At 36.9% G+C, this 11,715-nt stretch overlaps 1 pseudogene; it reads left to right on the forward strand.

Moving 5' to 3' along the window:
* LOC100410524 (enhancer of yellow 2 homolog (Drosophila) pseudogene) overlaps positions 1-6,975 on the forward strand; it is a 71,561-nt pseudogene extending 64,586 nt beyond the window's left edge.
* Positions 6,976-11,715: the final 4,740 nt, after the last annotated feature.

The raw sequence follows: 11,715 nt of genomic DNA on the forward strand, positions 1-11,715 counted from the left end.
AACAGCTTCCAAAATCTTAGAGAAAAAATCATGACTCCAGCTCCTTATTTCCTCTCTTCAGACATGTAATGCAAGAGAGCAAAGGTAGCACTAAATTACAAACAAATCTTTGGATACCAATAAAGGAAGCATAAAATCTGACTGCATATGTAGCTCTACAAATACAAGTCTGCCTTCAGAATAAATCATTTGTAGCAACAGCAAAAGATTTCTCTTTGATGGTTGGATGAATTCAATCACCAAAGCAAAGCTAATGAAGAGTTTCTAGGGTCTGTATTTCATAAGCTCTTTAATGCTGAATCTCATCTGAGATGTATGATTTTTGATAGTGTCTTTCTTTCCTTTCCCGTGGATAAAAGGTAACCATAAGGGAGGCTTTTGCTATATAGGTAATGTATGTAGGGAAATAAAAGAATCAGAAAACGTAATCTTGGTGTTGACTGTGAGGGTGAGTTTTTTAGTCTTATCACGACTATGAGCCCATAAAAAATCCTCAAATAAAGCAGAAAACCCCCATGCACATATAACTGTTCAAAGTACATCATGACCTGGAACCAAAGAAACTCTTTTCTCACTCTAGGTGGTGATTAATTTATACCCTAAGGTATAAAACCGTTTCTCACATATAAAACTACAGATAATTTTTATAGGATTGAGGCCATTCTCCCACTTCATGTCTACAACCTGACCTGTGATCAAACATTTAAAGTCAACAGGAGATCAATGCAGAGCAGTGAAGAAAATATGAAAAATGAACTAAAACCTTTTTAATTTTTTAATTTTAATTTTTTAATTTTTTTTTCTGTTTTTTGAGACGGAGTTTCACTCTTGTTACCCACACTGGAGTGCAATGGCACGATCTTGGCTAACTGCAACCTCCGCCTTCTGGGTTCAAGCAATTCTTCTGCCTCAGCCTCCTGAGTAGCTGGAATTACAGGCATGCACCACCACGCCCAGCTAATTTTTGTATTTTTACTAGAGACGGGGTTTCACCTTGTTGACCAGGATGGTCTCGATCTCTTGACCTCGTGATCCACCCGCCTCGGCTTCCCAAAGTGCTGGGATTATAGGCGTGAGCCACTGCGAAACTAAAACCTTTTATTTACCCTCTCTCAAAAAACGGAAAAGCCACTTGCCTCAGTCATATCAGATATACTTCCACAAACAGCCTTTTACAGGGAAACGGATAAAGCAAACTAATTTTAACAAAGTCACCGGTGCTTAGATGTTTAAACCATACACAGATGATGTTTATCATTTAGCTAATGGTCTAGTTGCCTGAAACACTGAATTTGTGAATACTGAATTTTTACCCCTATGGAAGATATAGGGTTAAATAATTGAAAGCCTCTAATTACATTTTCACAAACTGATTGATAGATTATTTTATGCATGTTTCTGTTTAAAGATACTTTGTTGAACAAATAACACTGATCTCACAGCCAGCAGCACCAGAGTTCATGCCTAAGGGAAGCTTCTCTAACATACATAATTTTACCATAAGATATCGTATATAGCCTTCTTGAGTTTAGGAAACCGAGCCAAAACTTCAGCACTACATTTGGAGGACATTGCAAAGAGTGAAATGATAAACGAAATAAACAGAAATACAGAAAATGCGGCCCTAAATAGATGGCAAAAAGGACATGGTTTATAGTACGAGGGCTGAAATGAATGTGAAGCTTTGCCTTGTTTGACCTCAGATTTTCCTGACATATTTTCTGCCACTCTGCATATGTGCCTGTCCTTGAAAGACCTTGAAGGCACTGCAAGTATTAATTTGAGGGTTAAGAATAAATTTAGCAAGTAGGCAAATTTGAAAATACAGAAATCACCAATTATAGTATCAACGCAACTGTATATGTTATCTGGTTAGTTTATTAAGAAGTCCTCAATAGTAAAGAGAAATTTGTAAAATGTATTCAAAAGTCCAGCACCATCTTACTGTTATTCTAAAATCAATACTAATTTCAAATTTAATGCCATTTAAATTAAATTACACATATTATTTAAAGTAACCCAAGATTGACTTAATTGACTTTCATTTAAAGTCTTCATCTTAAATATGTAGATTATGTAAAATATCTCCCCAGGCTATTTAACTAATTAAAAACTATTAATAGTGCAAATGACTAAAGGAGTAGTTGCACCATGTTCATATGTCCCCTTATAATGGACTATTAAATAAAAGCTAGGAACGTAATACTCACACACATGCAAATATCTATTTAAAATATTACCTTATCTTTTCTTAAAAAAAAGCTTTCTCCAAATACCTTCTGATTCAAGTCTTCTAATTGCTAGGGGAGGTGGAGGAGCACAGGGACGTGAACTACAACCTGCGTAAATCCGTAAGCTATGTAAAGCACGGATGCAAGTGAAATCATATTCAGGAGTAGTTAGGACAGGTGAGTTGAAGAGAATTCTAGATATGGATCTTGATCAGTTTTGTCAAAGCTACCTGAAATAATATGTTATATGAATAGTGAGGTTTCCTACATCTTTCATAAAGTGCCAAAAACACCTTTAGAAAATATTGTTTTTAACTGATCTATGTGTATGTATGTATTTGTCTATTCTCTGTCTACCTATCTATATATCCTCTAAATAAAAATAATGTATTCTCCTGTGTAAACATAGTTTCAAAATAACACCCTTACTCCCTTGCTTCCAACCCAATTTTCAACACCCCTACTCCCTTGCTTCCAACCCAATTTACACCCCTAAAATGGCATGAAAATTCTGGATAGTTCATGAATCAAGTCAGAGGTTACAAGATAAACTGCATCCATTTCAAAAGAACTGAGCACCCAAAGATTCTATTTAGCCAGAAGCATGTGATAAATTAGAATCCATGATGTGATTTTAAAATAAGCTTTTAAAAAATATATGACATTGTGTATCGCAGCCCCAGGACATGCTATTTGATGGAACACCCTAAATACATATTTAAGTCATGAAAGAGGATCAGCTTTTCTCAAGCAAAGAGAGCAGTCTCTACCACCTCATACATTCAATTACCACAAAAAGTAAAAAGAAAATGAGAAAATTAAATAGAAATGATTATGCTCTCAACTGAGAATTCAAGATCACAGATAGAATCCTACTCTACTTTGGGAGCAGCAAGCTGTCTGTCTACGTGAGGGGTTCCACAATGATAGTCAGGACATCTTTCAGATGGCTAAGACCCGCAGGAGTTTGTTGAATGCAAATCATTACAAAAATCCAGTCAGGAAAAATAATTTCTGTATAAAAGCTGCACATTCTTTAGCACTGAAAGAGATAATATTATATAAATAAACAACTAGACAAGAACAAATGCTAAGTGGTATACATAATACAAAGTCCCAACCAAAGTGCATTTCTGATTCACGATATCAGTCTGGCATCAAATTCAATATGCATTACATAATAATAGTTCTTTAGCACCAATATTCCTTTATTGCTTATCTCAATCTCAGCAGTAAATAAGTATCTAGTCCTATATAACGAAGCCATACCAATAGTATTCATTTCCTTGATGGAAAACCTTGGTGTTTATAGCAAGTGACAAGTTAGCAGTCAGGGTGAGTTAGCACATGGAAGGCTTAGGATGCATAGTGATATAGTTTGGAGATTTATAAAAGAGAAGAACTCCTGTTCCCAATATTTATTTGTACAATTATAACTGAACTTTAAATTTCACCTTTGGGAATTAATCGGAATCTCAATAGATCATCGATCTCCAGAAATTATTTATTAAGCAGTGATGAATCTTAGAGTAATACCTGAAACCACAAAGAAGATAAGAAACTAAGAATATAGTTATGTGGAAGTGATACAGAGCATAGCTGGCTGGAAGGAATAGGGTAACAGGAGAACTAACCTAAAATAATGTGTGGACTTCTAACCTTTGCCTAGAGCTGCCTCTTCAAGCTGTGAGGCTGTTTTCAAATGCAACTTATATAAAGAGTGCAAAGTTGACTTAGCCGCATGGATGCTGTTAGATAAGGTTATTCTAGGGAAAGAGAAGAAAAAATAGTCTACGTGAATGTTCAAAAATTAAGAAAAGACAAAATTATAAAACATGCTATGAAATTGCATCTGTATCTTGTCTTCTTATTTATATATTCATGTTTTAGAGAATTTTCCTTCTCTACTAATTACTTAGGCTGAAAACAAAAGAAAATAGACAATAAAGCAGAAATGATTAAGATACTTTTCTTAGATTTTTTAATAAATAAAGTAAATGGTTATTACTTTCTTAAAAATGGTCAGATATATCTCTCCAAATTCATTTTATTCCTACCTGCTTCTCTTTACAATTGCAGCCTACCTGTAATGGAAATAGGTATACCTGTAGGCAAAGAAGATACTTCTATCCAGCACACATTATCTTATTTGAGTGTCAAAAGTCATCACTGAAAATGAGCACCCAATAGCATCCAAGAAAAAAAAAAAGTCTCTGAAAGGTTAAATGTTATTTAATTTCTAAGTAAAAAATTATATATATATTATATATATATCAGGACTAGAACACATTTTTTTGTCTTTAATATCTGTTCCTTTTCTTTTAGTCTGAGCCATCACATAATATTATCTTCTTCTTACCAGCAGATACTCTTCTTGCCACCACCCAATGGAGATTTCTCCATCTCCTCTTATAATGACATTTATTGGCTCTTTCTGCAGCTCCAAGTTGTTAGTATCCCAAATTCATTTTCCTATTCAAGTGGTGAACCAATCATTATGAAGCAAGAGTAAATAGATAAATAGGTAAAAATCCCACTTATTTTCACTGCCCTCAAACACTGCTTGACATTTACCCAACTGAGTCATAGAAAAGGCTATAATAAATAAAGAATAATTTCCTCATACCTGAGATAGCAACTAAAGGAAAGAAAAAATTTTGGTTTAGGAATCACAGTGGAAATTGACTTTTAAAAAAAATGTGTATAAACTTTTAAGCTATTAAAAATCCTCATTCTATTTAATTGGTTATTTAAAATCTATTCCTCCATTGGAATACCAGGATATTGCAGAGGTACCAAAGGTGAAATCAGGATATTCATTAAGGGCCGTGTCCCTAAACATATTTGCCATAGACTTGGATTTAGGCTCATTTGACTGATGGCCCTAGTTATTTGCACTGAATTCTGCGAAACTCCTCTTTCCCTAACTTCAGCACTGCACTTATTCATATAAATGCCCTTTTAAATGCCTGAGAAGATCGTGATACAGCCTTTCCCACAGCATTTGAGCAATGTCTACATGTTTAGTTAACTGCTTCTTTCTTTTTTTAAAGGAATAAAGCACGTTAGTTGGCTCTTACATCAGAAATGAAAGAAAGAAGTGGTGGAGGTCGCTAATATTTGGACATCAGTAAGCTTGAACTGCAGGTTGATCTTCTTCACTGAGGAAGAATATCTGGGGCATACTAAGAGATGAAGTTCTGGATTAATTTTGAGTTTCTGGATTACATCCAAGACAAGCTGATCAAAAAAAATAAACAAAAAGAGAACAAAATCTCCATTTAGTCACTGGGTATTACTTAGTGCTGTGATATTTCTTATTGTCAAAGGAAAATGTATGTGCACACATGCATGTGAGCATGCACACACACACACACACGCGCGCGCACACACACACACACACACACACACACACACACACACCCTGGATAATGTATTACTATAAATAGCTTACAAATAATAGTATCTCAGACTTTGAAAAGTAGGTTACTAAAACGCTGATTTTAAAACAGAAGCACTTGCCTCCACAGTTTCTTAGACTGCCTCTGTTGTTTCTAAAAATATTTTGTTATTTGTTTTATTTTTACCCTCCTCCCTGTGAATGAAAATTTTAAAAGCCTTATTTTTTTTAACTTATCTAAAAGTAAAATTAAACAAAGATGAGAAAAAAAATCAGAATGCATTAGTATTAGGTTGGTCTCAAATTGTTTTCTTTATAAGGAGAGTTATTCAACTCAATGGCAAACTGTTTCTAGGCCAAACTGTGCTTGGTTTCTCTCTCTCCTCAATCTACCACAACACTGAGTCCTGCATGAGGCACAGATTAAATATGGAAACAAGATTTCACAAAAAGACAAAACAACAATAATAGCAATCAAATGATTTTCACATCTTATAATGACTCCTCTTTTATTGTTTTTCGTCTGAAAATTAAAGCTATATTACTTTCTAAAAGGTTGAACTGGACATGATACTACAGTAGAAAACAAAATAGTTCAAACTCTGATTCTTTTGTCGTCTACATCAGAACATTGTTACACTATTTAGAGTAGAACTGCTTCATATAAACCACTGAGGAAAAATACCTCTCAGACCAAATAGCAATAATTAATTAAGAATTGGATAGCTCCATGGAAGAACGGAATCATGCACTTTGACGTTATAAAGGAAGTTCCTGGAACAAACTCTTTGGGTATGCATTGAGGTAGAAGCAAGAAACAGTGGGAGGGTCTAAGTCCGGGCAGCCGAAGAGTGTGGTTAGCAAGATAACAAAGATGCACAGATGAGAGCAGCAATTAACGAAAAGTTGATAGAAACTGAAGAAAGAGAACGTCTCAAAGAGTTGCTGAGAGCTAACTTAATTGAATGTGGCTGGAAAGATCAGTTGAAGGCACACTGTAAAGAGGTAATTAACAAAAAAGGACTAGAACACGTTACTGTTGATGACTTGGTGGCTGAAATCACTCCAAAAGGGAGAGCCCTGGTACCTGACAGTGTAAAGAAGGAGCTCCTACAAAGAATAAGAACATTCCTTGCTCAGCATGCCAGCCTTTAAGATTGAATTAGATTGTGTTGTTCTGTGGTTTTATTTCTGAAAGTAAAACTTGCCATAAATTAGAAAACAGTTTCCCCAAATAAAATCTTTTTTTGTATGATGGTATACACTTTTCGGTAATGATGTATACATGGTATTGATTTTTTTCCCTAAATGTGTTATTTTAATAAATATCTCATGAATCAAAAAGAAAAAAAAAGAAACAGTGAAAGAGCAAAGGTTTCTTACTATATGTGGAGGCCTGCGTGTCTTTCTGCTGTGCAGATCTGAGAGTCTGAAGTTCTGTACAATGTCATGAGAGAGCAAGAGTCGATCAAGTGAGAGAGCATTATCTAAGAGGTATTTTGCTGTTGGATACCATACTAAACCCTGCCAATGTTTGTAGTCCCAGTCTATTTTTTTAAGGTAATGGGTCCTGAATATATATATATATATATTCTGTATGACTAGAACCTGCCACTACTCTCCGGCCTGGGAGACAGAATATATGTATGTATGTTTGTAGATAGATAGATAGATAGAGATGAAGAATATGTGGGCTGATGTTTTAAAATACAGCAGAAGACTTGTGCTATCGTCTTAAATGATACCCAGCTTCTACAGGGCTTCTTCTAAAATGCGAATTATACTTCTCAAATTATACTTCTCAACATTCTCAGTGATAGTCAAGAGAAAGCACCACCAAAATATTCACACCGAAGTAGCTTGTGTTAGAAGATCCTTTTAAAGCCACAACTCAATCTGTGAAAATGGGAAAGAAAATCATATTTAATCCCCTTTTCCTGTAATTTCATTTGGAGCCCCTCATACCTTTTATATTGCCATATCTGTTCAAGCTGACCCTCTTTTGCCAAGTGTATCAGACCTCACTGTCAGAGACATGATAAAAATTCATAGAACAATTTCAATATTACCTGATAATTATTTAGTATTTAAAAAAATATTTTCATACACATTTTAAACTGGCATTAATTTTGACAACCCAACATATTTTTTATTATCATCTCTTTACAGAAAAGGACATTAAGATTTTGATAAATTAGATAATTTAACCAAGATAATCCAGTGGCCGATAACTGCCATCTCACTCCCTGACTCAGGTAGAGAATCTCCCTGGTATTTTTTTGCTAATTTGTTTACTGGCAAAGGAGATCCCTAAATAAAGAACACTGTATCCACCAGAATGATAGACCTAAGTATGTGCAAGTTGCTTTTACTTTTCTTGGGAATTCTTAAGAACTACTCATTTAAAGCAATTCAAACTGTGTTACAAGGTCACCAAAAAGGTACACATTAAAGAGGAGTACACAAGTATAGAATAAAGAAGACATACAGAACTGCTCACATTTTATAAGGATAGCAGGAAGCTGCTGATGGCACCTCCAATTCAATAGCAAGCCTGGGCTTCCTAACATTTTTACAGGATAAACAAAGGGAATATAATTTGCAACAATATTAAGCTTTTATTTAGTTCCTCCTGAAAATAAATACTTTGTAAGAGAAAAAAAAAACAGTTTTATGAAGATTCTCTTTTTAGATTATGGTAAGGTTTGTAAGGAATTGCAGAAGAGATTTAAATAGAACTAATTTCTCATCTCATCACCTCTTTATCTGAGCTTTAACTTAGGGCCATATACTTATCTCAGGCAAATCAAATATTTCCCACAGACCTGGTGAAGGACTACTTACTCAGACATCTTAAATGGAAAACAGAGGCAATATGATAACATGTTTCAATGTCTGAGCATCACAGTCGCAGCAGTTCCATGCAGTGAATTACCTTAATCCTCTCACATAATTTTTTTTTAAAAGTATCAGTCTTCTAAGCAAATATTTTACAATGCAAATACTATTCAAGTAATAAGATTTAGTTTTCCAGAATTCATAAAGATTGCATAATAGCTATGGGAAGATCAAATTGGATGTATTTGGGTTCAGATCTTTTTGAGTAGAACTTTATTGGGAATTGAGTGTAAAGGCTTATACTTCAGTTATTTTTCAGCTACTTAAATTTGCATACATAAAAATAATAATCGGCCAGGCATAGTGGCTTGCACCTGTATTCCCAGCACTTTAGAAGGCCAAGGCGGGAGGCTAACTTAAGCCCAGAAGTTTGACACCACCTGGGAAACATGGTGAGATCCGATCTCTATTAAAAAATTAAATATTAGCTGTGGGTTGGTAGAGAGTGCTTATAGTCCCAGTTACATGGAAAGCTGAGGTAGGAGGACGGCTTGAGTGTGGGAGTTGGAGGATGAAGTGAGCTGTGAACCAGCCACTAATCTCTAGCCTGGGAGACAGAGTAAAACCTGTCTTAAAATCATCATCACCATCATCAACACATTTCCAAGAATAATACTGAACCATGAACTATCTAGTGAATAATAATTGATAATATTATTTAGTAGAGAGAGAGTGATGGAACATTATAGTCTCTTTCCCCAGTACTTATCATGTTTTAATTACTGCCTGCTTTAATAAAAACATCCAGCTATGTTCCTTCTTGCTGCTTCACAGTTATATTTCAATCCTAAGCAATGAGTGGGACACATGATCATTCCATAATGCCTGGCTGATAGATGATTATGAAATTGAAATATAAAAGAATAAAACAAAAGAGAAACACAAGTAGTCTTCCCTTCTCCAAGTCCTGTGGCAGACAAAGGCTTACACCCTGCCTTATAACATGACTAATAACTCACACTATTAAAAAGTTGGAAAGAAGGAATATTTTATATGGCTTTTCTGTGTGCTCTCACAACTTTCTTCCTCATTTCTTTAAAAAATCCAACCCTTAAAACCAAGAGATGAGATAAATTATTAAGAAAATATAGGGAGGACTCAAGATGGTGCTGTGAGAACAACCCAGAATTGAAGCTCTCACTGGATGCACGAAGAGGGTGAGTTGGGGACGCATTTCCAAATGGATCTTAGTTGCCCACAGAACGGGGAAATTCCCAAGTATAAAAGAGATGCGGGACGCCAGGCAGAGGTCTTGGCTGGTGTAGCCGGCAGCTGGTGTGGCTCCAGCCCGCACCGGAGTGCAGAGGCGCTCCACAGTGCTCCATACAAAAGTGCACTGTTACAGGTGCCCTGTTGAACTGGCAAACTGAGACCTGAGAGGGCTGAACTTGAGACTGAATGGGACTTGGACAGTGAGCCAGCCCAGGAAATCCCAGGGACACAGCATTTGGGGTAGCGCAGTGCGACAAACAAAACGGTGATTCCAAATGCTCCCGGTGAGGAGGTTTTCTTAAAGTGCAGCTCCATGGGGAAGGGGCGTCCGCCATTATTGAGGCAATCAGCCCCTACTGAGGTATACGCCCATTGCTGATGCAGCCTGCCATTGCTGAGGCAACCCGGAACAACAGAGAGACTCTGCCACAGGGTGTAGCCCATGGCAGCAGGGCGGAGACTGCAGCAGAAGGGCAGAGCCTGCAGCAACAGAGCGAACCTCACAGCAGCAGGGCGGAGCCTCGGCAGGCAAATAGTGACTAGACTGCCTCCTAGCTGGGCAGGACAGCGAGGCGGACACTCACAAGAAAAGCCACAACCCCCCGCCCCCCCCCCACAGACAGAGCATCTGAAAAAATAAGCGTTTTTATTATGAGTTAAGTTGCAGCAGAATTCAACATAGCAGCCTAACAGCCCTGAATGAACAACAGAGCTCACAGCTCAGCACTTGAGCTCCTATAAAGTACAGACTGTCTCCTCAAGAAGCTCCCTGACCCCTCTATATCTAAAAGGCTGATATTTGGCAGGCATCATTCTGGGACAAAGACAGCAGAAAAAGAAACTGGTAACATCCCTCACTGTTCTGCAGCTGCTATAGGTGCACCCCAGACAAGCAGGGCCTGGAGTGGACCTCAGCAGTTGTACAGCAAAGGGGCTAGACTGGTAGAAGGAAAACCAAGTAACAAAAATACTTCATCATCAACAATCTGGACGTCCACTCAGAGACCCAATCGAAAAGTCAGCAATTACAAAGACGACAGGTGGATAAATTCACAAAGATGAAAAGAAACCAGTGCAAAAAAGAGGAAAACACCCGAAACCAGAACACCTCGCCTCCTAGAAAGGACCAAAACTCTTCACCAGCAAGGGAACAAAGCTGGACGGAGAATGACTGTGACGAAATGACGGAATCAGACTTCAGAAGGTGGATAGTGAGAAACTTTTGTGAGCTAAAGGAACATGTATTAAATCAATGCAAAGAAACTAAGGAATTTAAAAAAAAAGATATGAGGAAATGATAACAAGAATGGATAACTTAGAGAGGAATATGAATGAATTAAAGGAGCTGAAAAACACAATATGAGAACTTCGTGAAGCATGCACAAGTTTCAATAGCCGAATTGACCAAGCAGAAGAAAGAATATCAGAAGTCGAAGATCAATGTAATGAAATAAAACGAGAAACTAAGATCAGAGAAAAAAAGTGCAAAAAGGAATGAACAAAGTCTCCAAGAAATGTGAGACTATGTGAAGAGACCTAACCTACGTTTGATAGGTGTACCAGAAGGGGATGAAGAGAATGAATCCAAGCTGGAAAATACTCTTCAGGACATTATCCAGGAAAATTTCCCCCACCTAGCAAGACAGGCCAACACTCAATTGCAGGAAATACAGAGAACACCACAAAGATATTCCGCAAGAAGAGCAACCCCAAGGCACATAATCGTCAGATTCAACAATGTTGAAATGAAGGAGAAAATTCTAAGGGCAGCCAGAGAGAAAGGTCGGGTTACCCACAAAGGGAAGCCTGTCAGACTCACAGCAGATCTCTCGGCAGAAACACTACAAGCCAGAAGAGAGTGGGGCACAATATTCAACATCGTTAAAGAAAAGAACTTTCCACCCAAAATTTCATATCCAGCCAAAATGAGCTTCAGAAGTGAAGGAAAAATAAAATCCTTTGCAAACAAGCAAG

Source organism: Callithrix jacchus, chromosome 15 (assembly GCF_049354715.1).
Source record: "Callithrix jacchus isolate 240 chromosome 15, calJac240_pri, whole genome shotgun sequence".
Classification (NCBI taxonomy): Eukaryota; Metazoa; Chordata; class Mammalia; order Primates; family Cebidae; genus Callithrix; species Callithrix jacchus.